At 42.7% G+C, this 14,643-nt stretch overlaps 1 long non-coding RNA gene across 1 annotated transcript in view; it reads left to right on the forward strand.

The window, feature by feature from the left end:
• Positions 1-8,335, forward strand: part of LOC308475999 — a 94,044-nt gene extending 85,709 nt beyond the window's left edge. The window contains exons 2-3 of the long non-coding RNA XR_013985626.1: positions 7,805-7,909; positions 8,310-8,335. This is a non-coding gene — a long non-coding RNA (uncharacterized lncRNA). The remainder of the gene's footprint in view (positions 1-7,804; positions 7,910-8,309) is intronic.
• The last annotated feature ends 6,308 nt before the right edge of the window (positions 8,336-14,643 follow it).

Genomic DNA, 14,643 nt, shown 5'->3' on the forward strand with positions numbered 1-14,643 from the left:
AGGAACCGGCTTCTTGTATGCATCATGGACTGTGTATACACAAAATCTTATTCTAGAATCAGTGGAGTCTGGGTACTTGTTCTTGTTGTTTTACATATTCCACACACAATCAAGATATGTTGCATTTGTCCCTGGAAAGTACCTCTTGAGAAACTGGGTTCATTCTGAAAATGAAAGCTCATTGCAGATTGATTCTGTCTAAGCAGTGTGTCCACTTGAAAACAGGTTCCGGCAGCCCCAGCAATGGGGGTGTAGCCACACCTGCCCCTTGCGGGGGGGGGGGGGCATCAAGATTGCAATTGCCACTTCCTTCATTCACTTTAGGTATGTGAAAGGAGAAAAATGCATGTACAGTACAGTGGTACCTCGGGTTACAGATGCTTCCGGTTACAGAAAAAGTACCTCGGGTTAAGAACTTTGCTTCAGGATGAGAACAGAAATCGCATGGCGGCAGTGGGAGGCCCCATTAGCTTCAGGTTAAGAACAGTTACAGGACCTCTGGAACGAATTAAGTACGTAACCAGAGGTACCACTGTATAAACTACGTAATCAAAGAGGGGGTGTCCAAATGTGCATAAAGTAAGCACAGCATGAAAGCAGCATGAACGATTCTGAATTGAGAAAAACTACATTTTTGTATTACAAATGGTTTAGTGTGTATGCAGCCTTTGTCCCCTTTCGGGTTTGGGTGATTGCAAAATCATAGAAGCATAAAATCATAGAAGAACTGTAGATTTGGAAGGAACCCCGAGCGTCATCTAGTCCAACCCACTGCAATGCAGGAATCTCAAATAAAACAACCGGGGAGCTGACTTGGGCCCGGGGTTTAGGGTGCGCAGTGTGCATGATGCCATGAAATCACATTGTGTCACGGCGTCACACGCCCCTCCCCTAGCCTCAACTTGACTTCTGGTTCTGAGGTCTTGCAAGGCCTCGGACACATGTCTGAGGTCTTGTGAGGCCTCAGACATAGACAAAACAAGAAATGGCAGTAAGTTCTGAAATGGCAGTTGCTTAGCTGCCCCTTTTGTTGCTGCAAGGCAGTTGTGGATTGGAACACTGTCACTCGAAGTGCCAATAGCATAATTGAGCGTTAGGTTTGCCTCTTTATGGACAAAGTAATGAAAGAGATATCAACAGCTATTAAGTATGATAAGTACTGGTTTGGCCATTGCTGCTTTTCAGAACTCCTAAAGAACCCACTTTAGGAGCAAGTTTGGAAAACTCAGCAGTGGCCAGAGGATTGGAGAAGATCAGTTTACATCCCAATCCCAAAGAAGGGCAGTGCCAAAGAATGCTCCAACTACCGCACAATTGCGCTCATTTCACACACCAGCAAGGTTATGCTTATAATTCTACAAGGCAGGCTTAAGCAGTATGTGGACCAAGAACTCCCAGAAGTGCAAACTGGATTTCAAAGGGGCAGTGGAACCAGAGACCAAATTGCAAACATGCGCTGGATTATGGAGAAAGCTAGAGAGTTCCAGAAAGACATCTACTTCTGCTTCATTGACTATGCAAAAGCCTTTGTGTCGACCACAGAAAACTATGGCAAGTTCTTAAAGAAATGGGAGTCACCTCATTTGTCTCCTGAGAAATCTCTATGTGGGACAAGAAGCTACAGTTGGAACTGGATATGGAACAACTGATTGGTTCAAAATTGGGAAAGGAGTATGGCAAGGCTGTATATTGTCTCCCTGCTTATTTAACTTATATGCAGAATTCATCATGAGAAAGGCTGGGCTGGATGAATCCCAAGCTGGAATTAAGATCGCTGGAAGAAATATCAACAACCTCAGATATGCAGATGACACAACCTTGATGGCAGAAAGTGAGGAGGAATTAAAGAACCTTTTATTGAGGGTGAAAGAGGAGAGCGCAAAATATGGTCTGAAGCTCAACATCAAGAAAACGAAGATCATGGCCACTGGTCCCATCACCTCCTGGCAAATAGAAGGAGAAGAAATGGAGGCAGTGAGAGATTTTACTTTCTTGGGCTCCATGATCACTGCAGATGGTGACAGCAGCCACGAAATTAAAAGATGCCTGCTTCTTGGGAGAAAAGCAATGACAAACCTAGACAGCATCTTAAAAAGCAGAGACATCACCTTGCCCACAAAGGTCCGTATAGTTAAAGCCATGGTTTTCCCAGTAGTGATGTATGGAAGTGAGAGCTGGACCATAAAGAATGCTGATCACCGAAGAATTGATGCTTTTGAATTATGGTGCTGGAGGAGACTCTTGAGAGTCCCATGGACTGCAAGAAGAACAAACCTATCCATTCTTAAGGAAATCAGCCCTGGGTGCTCCCTGGAAGGACAGATCATGAAGCTGAGGCTCCAGTACTTTGGCCACCTCATGAGAAGAGAAGACTCCCTGGAAAAGACCCTGATGTTGGGAAAGATGGAGGGCACAAGGAGAAGGGGACGACAGAGGATGAGATGATTGGATGGTGTTCTAGAAGGTACAAGCATGAGTTTGACCAAACTGCGAGAGGCAGTGGAAGACAGGAGTACCTGGCATGCTTTGGTCCATGGGGTCATGAAGAGTCGGACACGACTAAACGACTAAACAACAACAAAAGAACCCACTATTCTGCTGGGCTTGATCCATGGTAATTTACTTTTTTTGGAATCATAGAATCATAGAGTTGGAAGAGACCACAAGGGCCATCGAGTCCAACCCCCTGCCAAGCAGGAAACACCATCAGAGCACTCCTGACATATGGTTGTCAAGCCTCTGCTTAAAGACCTCCAAAGAAGGAGACTCCACCACACTCCTTGGCAGCAAATTCCACTTCGAACAGCTCTTACTGTCAGGAAGTTCTTCCTAATGTTTAGGTGGAATCTTCTTTCTTGTAGTTTGGATCCATTGCTCCGTGTCCGCTTCTCTGGAGCAGCAGAAAACAATCTGTATGATGGAAGAAAGACAAATCATTTGTCTTTTGTTGCCTCTGACAAGGGTTATGGAAATCAATGGAAAGATTCCTAATGCAGGATTGTGGCTCCTTAGATATTGTTGGACTATAACTCCCATTATCTGTGACCATTGGTCATGCTGGCTAGGGCTGATGGGTAACTCGCATCCAATAACCACTGGGGGGGGGCACAGATCCCCCACCCAATTATGATGGGATTTCTATTTTTAAAAAATGTCAACTTTTGAAATAAATTTAGATGAGTCAATTTCATGCTAACAAAGGCCTTCCATTTAAGATGCTTCCATTCATATGCTGCATCCAATAAACTTCCCTTTGTCCCTCGGGGTCATCACATTCCCTTTTTGCTTGGGAATACTTGAACCAACTCTAGCACAAGTTGCAATATATTCCACATACAGTGATGGGCAATAAGAGTAAAAAGGGAACATTAACAGCGGCTTACAGCAGAACAACAAGGAAGCTGTTTGTATTAATTATCCTGTAAACAAAAAACACAATAAGGAAAAAACAGATTACATGCTCTTACATTAGATGGAACAAGAGAGTGAAGCATCCGCTGAATTATTTCTTTGATCTGAGGGAAAACAGTTCCTGGTGAATTAGAGTCCTGGAAAAGAGCCATGGAAACTAAATAGTTGAAGAATGAAAACATGCAAAAATACGTAAAGGATTCCATTTCTGATAGTTAAATTCTGTTTCCATGGCAATGTATTTATCAAAATGTTGTTATTTGCTTCTGGTGACCTAATCAGCCTACTGGGCTCTGAAAGTTAAAATCTGGGCTGAGGATTCAAACAAAACAGAACAGAAAAGAAAGGCCTCATCAACCTGCAAAGTTTTGAAGAGGGTTGCTGCATTTCTGACTGTTTACCACTTTCTCAAAAGAGACTTTAATGTCCTCCTAGCCAGAAGCATCTCAGATTCTTCGCTAACAAGCTAGTGCCAGAGGTATTCATGATGTTAGTACCCTTTCTCATGCCCACCTGATTTGTTTTGCTTCCACCCTCTGGAAATGTGTTGCCATCTTTGTCTTTTGTTTCTTCCTTTTATTCTGCTTCATAGTATTTTGCTATTCCCAGTGATGCCAACATCCTTAAGAAAGCAACGACAGTCTCTTTCCATTCACATGATAATGTGTGGTGTCTACTATCAAAGCATGGCGTGAAATGAAGCCTGGGCTTCCAGGCAGGCTCCTCTGCTGGAAGACTGGGTGTGGACACCCTTCACCAATTCCTATTTTTATTGGGCAGGAAACGTTACACAATTTTTATATTTTTAAAAGGATTTTATAGTCTTGGCAAAGCTGCTGGATCCAGTCAAGGTTGGTTTTGATTTTATGTTGGCAATTAGTGTCTTGTTGCCATGGCAACCACACTTCACATGGTTCTTGGAAATTAAACGGCTGAACGTGAGCCCCTTCTTTCTTTTAGCCTCTGCAGTTAAAGGCGCTCACTGTGTGAGAGAGATTTTGATTACAGATCCCCATAAAATATCTATAAACATGCACCATAACAGAAGAGCTCCATCAATTAAAACCAAGTATTCAATAATTTATTCTTTAATTAAAGCACCCTGCTTTTCCTTTTGCTCTAACCTTTCAAGTGTTAAAGGAGACATAAGAGCTAATTATTTTGCAAGGAGTACTTTTTAAAAATGAACAAATTAACAGACAAGCATGAAGAGGAAGGGAGGCATGGGAGGTTTTCAAATGCATTACTTATCTGCATTTATTGAACACAATACAAATTGTTTTCAAAGTTAAATAACTAATTCAATAGTTTTTCTTAAAGGCTTGTGTATATGCGGGGGGGGGGGAGACACATGTCACTCATATCTGCTACTGAGCAGGTTATGTCAATCTATGAAGGAGGTATAACCCACGTGTGAATTTTGAGCAGGTCTACAAACATGATTTTTTGTGATAACAGAGGCTGTGAATGACACTGATTCATTAAAACAGGACTAGAAGTGGAAATGAGAGCAACTGGAGAGTTCCAGTCTGTGTAGAAGTTATTATGCTTTCATCATTTCAGAACTTGCCATAAACTACACCCGGTTCTCACAATTGAAACCTGTGTGTTACCAGATCTGTTCATGTGTCACACACACACACAAACCAGTATCTTACACAAGTGTGGGTGGAAGAATCATTTTTGGAAACTTTACCGGAGAGAACTGTGTGCAACAGACATTTCTGCAAGGGACATTATTACTTTTAGAAATACCCTGCTTATTTGCAGCAACTGTAAGAACCAAACATATGCCAATTTAAATGAATATAGTTTATTTACACAAAATGGCAGACAAAGAGCAAAATAGCATTGTGGCTTAGAGTCCTGTTACAGAAAGATAAAATAATAAGCTAGTTAGTAGTAAGTTTTACAGGATACCCCTGTTGGGAAAAAGCACCAAGGCAAAAGCCAGCTCCAGATGGCTGGAATGCAAAACAGTGCAGATGTACTGTTGGAGAAAAGGTGGAGCCTATTCTCTGTACTGAGCACCGGATGTTAGCTCAGTGTGTCATATGACCTGTGCTGGAAGTACAGGGGAGGAGTTGTAACTCTTCTGATGGAGTCTGAAGGGAACAGTCACATTTCTCTGTACTGCTGAGTGACAGGAATAAAACATGTAGAAAGGACTCCTGTCTGTCTCATTTCTCCTCCCTGGGAGAATGCAGGGAGGGAGAGAGAAGCAGAGAGAAGCAGAGGGTGTGTTCTCCTCACGACTAATGAGAAGAATCGCCGGGTTTATGACCTAGCCTGCCGGGAGACGCAGCGGAGAGGTCATCCAGTATCTCGCTCAATTGCCTCGGGGGAGGCCAGGTACCTCTGCCTGTGAGCTGAAGATACTGACAACCCCAACCACCCACATTGTCTGAATTGTAGAATAGGAATAAAGAGATAGGAATTGGTGAAGATATTGCCTTATATGGAATGTAGCGGAGTGCTAGGGAAGAAGCAACCAGGTAAAATGAAACGGGCCTGTCAGAGCCAGCTGTCACAAATGGCGCAGTTTAGCATAAAATAAAGACACAGAGAGCCAGCAATATTTTCAGGATGGTATGAGCAGCTCCTTTCGAACGTCTCTCCTCTCCCGTAACTTTTATTATCCTTTGTTCTCTCCTCTCGCATGGCCGTTTGCCAATGTCTCACATTACCTACATCCGGTCATGGCTTAAACCCACCCATCGCCATATAGGGTCATGCACTTAATACACTGCAAGGCACGGACATGCAGTCACCGAGGTCAGCGAGGCACCAGGTGGCGCTACAAGCCTTTTCCATGACTTCCTGGCTCCCACACGGGCCTAAAACACACCAGATGGAAAACTTGAAATGGAAATTACTTGGGTTTGGACTATTGGGAGGTTCAGAGACAGTGAGATTAGGGAAATAAGGGTCAATATATGAAAGAGGAGCAAGCTGCTAGTAGTTCCAAAGGAGAGCAATGGCCTGTGTTCCAGATAGACGTAGGGAGGAATGATCATGGCAAAGGCCAGACCAAGCCTTATGAGGTATGTTTAGCCTTAAGGAGAGAAGACTGAGAGGTGATATAATAGCCACCTTCAAATATCTAAAGGGCTGACACATGGAAGATGGAGCAAGCTTGTTCTCTGCTGCTCCAGAATGACAGAAAACCAGTGACTTCAATCAAGAAAGGATATTCTGACTAAACATAAGCAATAGGTTTCTAATGGCAAGAGCTGTTGGACAATGGAAGGGACTATCTTGGAAGGTGGTTGACTCTCCTTCATTGGAGGTTTTCTAAGCAGGTTGGACGGTTGCTTGCAAGGGATTATTTAGTTGTGTTTCTTGCATTGCAGGGGAGTAGACTATATGACACTTGGAGTCCCTTCAGACTCTACAGGTTTTGGTTGCTGCTCTACGTGGAATTCATAGGCTGCCTTTGAGCTTAGTCCACTCACAACCCTGCAGTGTTCAGAATCCACTGAAGAAAAATTTAAAAGAGAAAAAAGACCTTTCCTTTTGAGAAATGCTGGTTTCCTGCAAACCTAACCCTGAGGGCAAAATAACAAACATCACTTGAGAAGCAGGAATACAGAGTGAGGAGGGAAGAGGACGAACTCCCACAGGCATCCACAGGATTGGAGCAGGCCTGAAGAAGGGCGGGGGGGGAGCATGGACGACTGCAGCAGTCTCAGGGAAGAAAGAGCACACTAGGTGGTGGGGTGAGAGGTGTGCAGTCATCAGAAAGAGACTTACTTGAGGGGTGTTAACTTTAACACAAAGTCTTCTAGCCTAAAAACATGGCTAGCTACACAGGTAGTAAACTGTCAGAAGACATCACAATGCATTTTTTTTCCTACTGAAGAGTGGCAGCAACGGCAGAAGCAATCTCTGGCCAGTCAGAACTTACAGGATGCGACTGATGGACCATCGTGGGGAAAGCTAGAGAGAAATGCAAATTCAGAGTTCATCCAATGTCCCTTTGTTACTTTGAATAAGGGTTTCTAAGTCTGGGGGATTTGCACATATGCTTTCCTCTATGTTCTGTCTGCCTGGTCGGGCAATATGCTTCTGAATAACAATTGCTATTGTGGTTGGGGGCTGCTTGAGGGTTTTCACAGGCCTCCAGGTGTTCACAGTGAGAACAAGATGCTGGACTGGATGCGCCATCGACCTGACCCCCCAGGCTCTTCTCATGTTCTTATGTGAATGGTCTACACATGTGATTTAGCCAAATTCAGGCTATGTGTCAAGGGGCACAGTCACCGCTGAACAGTTGCAGTGCAGCCCCTGCATGGTCATGTTTAAAAGCAGCCACCCATGTGGGTCACTGCTTGGATGAATTAGGTCATCCAATGTTTTATTATTTAATTGATGTTTTATTCTTTAATTGCAGGTCAATCTGTTACTGTTACTAAACATATGTTGAAGAATAAATGATTTGACCTATACACTGAAGACTTCTAAATACCACAAGGAAAAAGAACCTGATGCTGTTAAGGTATGGACAGATTTCCTATTTCTTCTTATTCAAATTAACCTGCCATTTCTGTAATTTTGCCCTATTCTAAATGCCGCCAGAGCTCAACATCTCTTTGGGCTTGTCCACACTTCTGAAAGGTTTCCAGACAGGCTTTCTAGGCATGGGTCCAAGCGGTTTTGTCTTTGCCCCAGAAAACCCGCTCTTTAGCACTAAATCAGAACAAAGGGCAATCCATGGAAAAGCCAATTGCTATTTGTTCCAACTCAGTGCAAAACTGCTGGTTTTCCTGGGGGAAAGCCACAGGGCAAACAGAGATGTGGATGAGCCCTTTGTGGTGCCCTTAAAGGCATCAAAGAAAAGTTGTCACAACACATTTGAAGGCACGGATGCTTAATATTCTGAAACTTGCTTCTTTCAGATGTTTTCCGAAGTTGCAACCTGAGCATCTACCAGAATCAATGTAAGAGGTTTCAGTTAAAGCATGCATTTAATCAGCAAATATATGTAGACAGCTGCTTTAGTTGCACACTTAAGAATTTGGTATTTTATAAAGCAACATGTCTCTAAAATGAGTATTTCAGGGTCATGTAGGTTTAAGCTCTTGTAGAAGTAAACACTGTGAAAGTTGAAGAGGAATCCAGTTTCTTTCCTGGGAAATTTGTAGAACTTGAACTGGGAAGAGGGAGAAACCTCAGCAGTGCGCAATAATTGGTTTATTAAAGGCCTTGTGCATTTTGAATCTAGAGATTCTTCCTTAGTAGCTACTCGAAAATAAAGATACAAAGGTGCAGACTTATAACTGAGACCAGATGGTCCAAACATGTAACACCGGTGCTTGCTCTTCTGCACTGACTGCTAGTTGGTTTCTGAGCCAAAGTCAAAGTTCTGGTGTTAGCCTATTAAGCCTTATATGACTTGGAACCCCATTACTTCATAGTGTATTTTCCCATATGAACCTGCCTGGACCCTTGGCCAGCCATCTTTGGAGCTCTTTCTCCAGTACCCTCTCCAAAGGAGGTGCAGAGGGTCCACACAAGAAAGGGTCTTTCTGCAGTGGCTGCCTGCCTTGGGAATGATCTCTTCAGGCAGGTGCACCATCTTTCTGGTACCAGGCTAATGCTCCAGCCAGCAAAAGGGAGCCCCTGTGTTCCATGCTGGGACTTGCTTTTAAAAAAGAGATTGGGGGAGGGAGGGAGGGAGGGAGGGAGGGAGAGAGAGAGAGAGAGAGAGAGAGAAGGGGTATCCCCACATGTACTGGCTTGGCAGGTTCCTCTTTCACCCCATACTGGGCTTGCTGCTGCTGCTGCTTCTTTAAAGGTTGGGGAGGGAAGGAAGGAGTGGCAGGGCTTTCAGTTGCATTCAGGCTACCATGGTCTTCTAGCCAGGCAATGCCAGTGGCGAGTGCTCCCTTGGCCCCAAGGAAGAGCTGTTCTGAATGGGGTGTGCGTACTTGTGCATACATAAGTAGTGCATATACTCAAGTAATGTATGTGTAAGTGTGGTTTTAAAGAGTTATGAATGTGTGATTTGTGTAAGAGATAGAGAGGTGTATTTGTGGCATGTGTGATGGAGGGAGTTGTGTGTATGCATGTGAGAGGAAAGGAAATATGTATGTGAGGTACAGTATGTGGGGGAGGGGTGCACCTGAATAGTGAGGAGGAGATCTATGCAAGGGGTGTGTGTGTGTGTGTGTGTGTGTGTGTGTGTGAGAGAGAGAGAGAGAGAGAGAGAGAGAGAGAGAGAGACCTATATGTGTGGTTGTGTAAATGTAAAGTCTGAGTGGGTGAGATGGATAGATGCATCTGTGCCTGAGGTTTGTGGGTGCTAAGTGAATGCTCCATTTGTGTACTAGAAAGAATGCCATGGCCTCTCCATATATTTCCCCTGGAACTTTTGCAATGGACAATAACAGCGTCACTGTATGCGCACGGGGGGTGGGGTGGGGGCAGTGTTGGTGCTGGCATCTCTATGTGGAAAATCAATATTGTGTGAATGTCACAAACAGGACCAGCAGGGCATAGCACCGACTTCTCATGCTAAGCATGAGTTTGGATGGGGCAAACAGCAATGACTCCACTCTCGCTTAATTTTGTGCTGTGCCACACACCTCCCAGTGGTCATTTTGGGACTGATGCCCTTGGTAGCAGTCTTAATTGCTACTTCTATATAATTCAAGGTAATAAATACCATCTATGAAATGGTAAACATTTTGAATTTTATTATCAACCTTTTAATAAAAAAAGTTCATCACAAAATCAACAGAGAAACGGGGAGTGGGAGGAGAGGTATTTAGCAATTTATCAGGATACAAGTATGGGCACCTTCTGTTTCTACAGAAAATGCACTGCTTGTGGTAATCATAAATGGAATGGAATGTTTCTGTGAAGGTCCACAGGCTTGCCAGTGCCAGGGAGGCTGGCCATGTGCTGTGTGAGCCTTTCTTCATACAGTAAGCGCTGCTGAACAGTGTGACGAGGAGGGAAGTTGCCAGCACCTGTGATTGTGTAGCCAAAGGCCTTTTGTGTTTGCTTCTGAAGTAGTGTAATTTCCATGTCTCATCACCTCATTTTCACATACAGAAAATGTGTTAATTGCCCCATTTTAATTAGTAATAAAAAAATTAGACGCTGCTTTGCTTTTGTGAAAGTATGAAGTAATCAAGCATGTTGCTATGTTCACACTACCATTCGTGAAACAAATAAGCTTGCAAGTGATCTTTCCACCCTCACAAATGATGGCCAAACTAGACCCCAGACATTCACTGCAAGAAGTTCATTGAAGACTTTACTGCATCCACAATAGAATTAAGGCATTTCTGGGTTACATAAATGTTAACAAATTAATATAATTAATGTATTCATTAATTTAAAATGTAACTGTCAAAATACCAGTTGCGCCATGCTCCTCTGTCAACTGCCACCAATAACCTTCGCTCAAGCTATAGGAGTGAGAAAGATGGGGCAGAACCACTTCAACCACTGAAAGACTAGCAACCTTTGGCTCATCTCCCAAATGCTTATATTTTTGCTGTTTACTACAAGATCTCTGCAACTAATTCTGTGTTCACACTTCCATTTACTGGACTCTCACTGCTTTTCCAGTGCTGAGTTCACACATGCATATGTATCCTGTGCTTTATTATAAGATACGACTGTATGATGCCTTGGTACTCAAACTAACCTCAAACTTAAGCCATTCCTAATTTGCATAGGCTAAGGACACCCCTGCCTTCTCAGTGTCCCCTGGTGTGTACACAAACGGAAACAAATGGGGCACTGATGAAGTCATGATGATGTGAACGGGGTGGGGGTGGAGACATGATATACAACAATTAAAGAAAAGAAAGCTCCATTAAGTGCATGTATTGCTTTTCGTTTGCTCCCCGTATACCAATTGTATACCAATTTGGGTATACATCAGAAGATCTGTCTGTGGGTAAGGAATTTCCTGACTGATAGGCCGCAGACAGTGAGAATGGGCCCTTACTATTCTTCTACTCTAGTATTAAGCACAGGAGCCCCTCAGGGATGTGTGCTAAGTCCCTTTCTCTATTCCCTGTACACATTTGATTGCACCCCACTGTATAAGTCCAACACAATCATCAAATTTGCGGATGACACAACAGTGGTGGGGCTCATTAGTGAGAACGATGAGACTGCTTATAGGAAAGAAGTACAGGGGTTAATTCAATGGTGTAAAGAAAACAATCTTATGCTTAACACCAAAAAAACCAAAGAACTCATAATTGACTTTAGGAGAAAGAAAAGTGTATTTTTACCATTGCACATAAATGGCGAGGAGGTGGAGAGGGTTGGTAGTTTTAAATATCTGGGCATTTACATCTCTGAGGACCTCTCATGGACTGCAAATATTAATATGGTTGTGAGGAAGGTGCAGGGGAGGTTGTATTTCCTGAGAATGCTCAGGGAACTGAATCTATCTCAGCACCTACTTCTGTCCTATTATCACAGTACCATCGAGAGCGTCTTAACCTATAGTATATTATCGTGGTATGGGAGCAGCTCTGAAACGGATAAAAAAGCTTTACAGAGAATAATTAAAATTGCCCAGAATGTTATTGGGCTCCAACTACCAACCCTGGATGAGATCTTCACGTCTCGCACTTTGAAGAAGTCACACAATTTCCTGAGAGATCCCACCCATCCTGCTCACAACTTCTTTGAACTGTTGCCTTCGGGCAGAAGATATAGGACAATGAAAACACGAACCACACGCCTTCTGAATAGTTTCTATCCAAGAGCTCTGATTGCACTAAATAATGATCTCAGGGCCAGTTGCAAGAAATAGCAAGCAGGGAGTAGGAAGGAATGAGACAGGTTTTTAGGTTATGTTATGCCTTTAATAGGTTATGTTACATTCTGGAGTATGATATGTTTTTATAGATTATGTCTGAATAGGATGAGAGTGTTGGAGATACGTGCAAATGTGTATGTGAACCCGGTCTTTGGGTGGGTGTTTGATTTTCGTTGTTGTGTATACTGTGTATATACGGACAATGACAATAAATTTATCTTATCTTATCTTATCTTATCTTATCTTATCTTATCTTATCTTATCTTATCTTATCTTTTGTGTCACCTCTCTCTTACTGTGGGCACAGACTGTCTTCTCACTGATATTTGTAAGCTGCTCTGGAAGCCTATTTCAGCAGAACAGCAGGATAAAAATGCCAATGATAAATCATAATAACAGTTTTAATATATGAAGGAAAACATGTCCCAGTTTGGCAGCACTGCATTCAAGTAACATCAAGTTGGATAGGTGGGTTGATAAGCTGCACTGCATCTCCACAGGGGCATATTTACAGAGGCTACTTATCAAAAAGTGAATGCATAATCTATGATCTGTAATTCATATGAAATTTGCTCTTATCTTTCAGGCTTTTGACTCTATCCTTAACCATTTTTTTCTACTTCTTTATGGATGAAACTCTCTGAACAGTGTGTAAATGTTTATAAATAAGTGTCCACTCTAGAAACAAGTTATATGCTACATCTCTTTTAAAATGTTTAGATGCACTTCTGCAACGAGAGCTTGCAAGTGAGGCCAAACCAGCTGAATCCTCTGCACCAGCAAAGGCTTGCACAGCTGTCAATCATTTAGGGAGTGGTGAGGTGAGGCTAGGAGAAAAAGAAAAGAAAAGGTGAGCCTACACCTGCCTTTCTCAACTTTGGGTCCCTAGATGTTATTGGACCACAACTCCCACCATTCCTAGCTAACATGACCAATGTTGGGTATTGTAGTTCAATAACACATGGGGACCCAAGGTTGAGAAAGGCTGTGTAAGCGGGGCTCTTCTGTTATTTCAGTGGCACAGGAGTTGTTTCTCCACGACTTTTCCCCATGCTGGTACATTAAGTCCAGAATGATATGGGAAGAACCAGCTGTATTGGTTCCTTTTACCTGATTGTCACCCTGTCTTCCTACTCATCTGGTGATGGTCAGTTGAAAATGAATTATATGATTGGTCCCACCTATGTGGTTCTGGGCTTCAAGACATTAACGTGCTTCTTGTGAAAAAACAGACATGTTCTGTGATTGGGACCTAGATTAAATTTGGGTTAATAGCTGAACACAACTCTCCCAGATTTGGAGATACTGCAAGCTCATCCCTAACTTGTTTTTGCGGAATTTGTGAAAGGACCTCAGTAGCTATGGGGGAGTCCCGCCCGGAAACCAATGTCCCCACTGTGGAAGGACATGTGGATCCAGAATTGGCCTCCACGGTCACTTATGGACTCATTGTTAAAACTATGTTTATGGAAGACAATCTTACTCAGGTGTGAGTGATCGCCAAAGAAGAAGAAGAAATTTGGGTAATTCCATTTGATTGCAAGTCAGATTTTGACCACAGCACATCTGAATTTGTATGCATGTCTGAATAGGTATCTGGTTAAAAAGGAATGACCTCGTCTGGAAAAAAATGTATTCTAGAAGAATGTCAGAGTGCCAGACTGTGTGACCTTGGTCAAATCTTTATCAGCATAGGCTATCTTAACAGAGTGGCCTTTGAGGCAAAACAGCTGCATTGAACTCCTAGGAAACAGGGCAGGAAATAGAATCATAGAATTGGAAAGGGACCCTGTGGATCATCTAGATCCACACTCTAACCAACTGAGCTGTCCAATTGGAAGTAATAAATCTATTGGAACCAGCTTTTTTCACTTTCAGCACTGACTATTTAAAAGTTAAGCATAGTCTCTAAAATACTTTCCTTCTCTTGGATCTATTTAACTCCAAGCAAATTTATGGAAATGACCCTCATTCAGATTAATTGAATTGACTGTATGTAAGTGGGAAGACAGCCCTAGTGTGCTGACTTGAGCCCATGTGTCTAAGGTTGAGACATGACTCCTCATAATAAATGTCTCAGGGCATGTGCATATATATATTTAAAAGAAATATCTTTCCAGTGGTTACACTTGCCATCATTTCAGATACCTGAACCTTGATCCCAATTTCATTTTGATAATTTGTAGTCAGATATGTCCTTGCAGTGGAATGTTCTCTTGACCTCTTGCAACATCATACAAGAATGTGGTGCAAATAAAAGCCTTTAAAAATTGCAAATCCAGTACGTATTAATCATTGCATCATCATACAATTGCCACTGTATGGTAGAATTTTATTTGCACAATCCAGTGCACTTGGGTTTATTGAATGCACTGAATAGTTTCTACTGTATTAGTGCCTCTTGTTCATTGTGCTATCTAATTTACCAGTAATTGTTT

Source organism: Podarcis pityusensis (genome assembly GCF_964106645.2).
Source record: "Podarcis pityusensis genome assembly, chromosome: 4".
NCBI classification, from domain to species: domain Eukaryota; kingdom Metazoa; phylum Chordata; class Lepidosauria; order Squamata; family Lacertidae; genus Podarcis; species Podarcis pityusensis.